Here is a 2656-nt window from a genome sequence, read left to right on the forward strand (position 1 = left end):
AGACTCGGACTCTGCTCCCAGGGAACAAGGGACAGGACAAGGGGAAACGGCCTCAAGTTGCACCAGGAGAGGTTTAGGTTGGATATCAGGAAAAATTTCTTCGTGGAAAGGGTTGTCAGGCACTGGAACAGGCCACCCAGGGCAGTGGTGGTGTCACCATCCCTGGAGGTCTTCAAAAACCATGTGCATGTGTCACCTGAGGGCATGGTTTGGTGGTGGACATGAGAGTGTTGGGTTAATAGTTGGACTCAGTGATTCTGGAGCTCTTTCCCAGCCTTAACAATTCGAACATGGGGAGTTCTGAGCTCAACACAGCTTGTGAACACTCGTAGCTCCCACCCTGCCATTATATCCTAGTCCTGGCCTCAGGCTGCAAAATTCCTTAATTAATTCCCTCATTCAGCCTGGAAGGGGCTGCCCTCCCTCTTGGGCTTTCTTTTTCTTCTTCCTGCACCCTGTGAGGGAGGATAAGGAAGGGTCCTTCCCCTCTCCCACTGCCTTGGCCACCCACTGTGTAACTTTACCCCAATGGATTTTGGCAAGTGAACCAAGAGAAGCTTGAGGAGGATTGGGAAGGGGAGAAGGTGAGAATTGCTTCCAGGAGAAACACACAGCTCTTTTGGGAATGTATCACTGAGACAAACCAATCAACAGAGGCTCTTGGGTCTTCAGAAGAAGTAAATTTAAGGAAGAATGAAAAGGCAAATACATTCTTTTGAGAGGGCTAAACATCTTATCACTCCATGCCCTTGTCCCAGCTCCCTCTCCAGCAATCCTGGAGCCCCTTTAGGTGCTGAAAGGGGCTCTAAGGTCTGCCTGGAGCCTTCTCTTTTCCAGCTGAACACCCCCAGCTCTCCCAGCCTGGCTCCAGAGAGAGGTTCCTGCCATTGGAGCAGCTCCGTGGCCTCCTCTGGGCTTATTCCAGCAGCTCCATGTCCTTGTGTTGGGGGCCCCAGAGCTGGACCCAGCACTCCAGGTGGGATCTCATAAGAGCAGAATAGAGGGCTGGAATCACCTCCCTTGACCTGCTGGTCATGCTGGTTTATTTTGCTGAGGTTTGCACCATCCTCTAGTGATGGTTTTAAAGAAAATAACACTGAGAGTGGAGAATTCATTTTTTTTTTCTACTACACTGTGCAGTTTGATAATTTCATTGAGTGTCCTTAGCTCCTATTTTGGGAGAAACTGTGAGCAACCCTTCCCTGATCACTTCATTTCCCTTATTTCCAGTGTCCCCTCTGAAGGGACAATCAGTTCCTGTTGTGTCCCATGAGTAGGGCTGCCCATGGATCCTCCCCGGGAGCTGCTGGTGTCACCACGAGTCGCCTTCTCAGAGCAGCTGCTCCTCTTCAAGCAGCATTGCCATTTGGCACTGAGGCCTGGGGAAAGGCTGAGAGAGTTGGGGTGGTTCAGCCTGGAAAACGAAGGCTGTGGGGTGACCTAACTGTGGCCTGAAGGAGCTACAAGAAAGATGGAGAGGGACTGTTTACAGGACAAGGGGGGAATGGCTTCAAACTGAAAGAGAGCAAGTTTAGATGAGATATTAGGAAGAAATTCTTCCCTGTGAGGGTGGGGAGGCCCTGGCACAGGTTGCTCAGAGAATTTGTGGCTGCCCCATCCCTGGAAGTGTCCCAAGGCCAGGTTGGATGGGATTCTTAGAGCAACCTGAGCTAGTGGAAGGTGTCCCTGCCCATGGCAGAGGGGCTGGGAATAGATGATCTTTAAAGTGCCTCCAACCCAAACTTTCTATGGTAATTTTAGGGAACAGGCTGGAAATCTTATATTCCACTGGCTTTGCTGCTACCTATGAGGTGATTCAGCTCCAGCTTGATAGGAACAGTCCTCAACCCACGGGTCCTTTACCTTGGGCCTTACCTCTCCCTTTTCCAAAGATTAAACCTCTACCTCGTGACAAATAACTGTACATTTTAAGGAGTCAGAAAACCAAGGGAGAGGGAGGATGTCAGGCACAGTTAATGTGATCTTTTTTTTTTAGATTTCATGAGTGGGGCAATACACCTCTCCTTTTTTTATCCCATTAAACCAGGAGGGAAACAGACAAAAAGTATTTTTTTTTTTAATTAAAACCACTCTATGTACCAAAAACCCACATGCTGATGGAAAAATCCAGCTTTAGTGATGGATTTCTATCAGCTCCCTGCAGGAAAGTGCACATATTCCATGCTCATCTTTCATTTCTATCAATAGCTTCGAACTGACACCTTTCACAAGGAGTTTGTGCCAGAGAACATGGTAAAAAGGGACCTTTCCAGCTCTGCAGTTTCCTCCTTTGCAGAGTCAGGATCAACTCCAGTTGTATAAACCACAGTAGTTCTTATCCAACCTCCCTATTAAAAAATTGCCAGTGCTAAGAGGGAGCAGTTGAGGTGCCAAAACCAAAATTGCTGAGCTGTTCACATTATATAAATATAAATATATATATATATATATAAATGTACTTTTTTTTTCTGATATCTAAAGTAAAGGGCCTTTTCTGCCACGTAAGCCCATCACTGCTTCTCACAGTTGGAGAGGAAGAGAATGACCTTTTTCCTTCTAATTAAATCGTAGAATCCCAGAATGGTTTGGGTTGGAAGGGACCTTAAAAAACAGCTCATTCCAACCCCTGCCATGGGCAGGGACACCTTCCACTAGC

The sequence above is a fragment of the Chiroxiphia lanceolata genome, chromosome 1 (assembly GCF_009829145.1).
Source record: "Chiroxiphia lanceolata isolate bChiLan1 chromosome 1, bChiLan1.pri, whole genome shotgun sequence".
In the NCBI taxonomy this organism is placed as follows: Eukaryota; Metazoa; Chordata; class Aves; order Passeriformes; family Pipridae; genus Chiroxiphia; species Chiroxiphia lanceolata.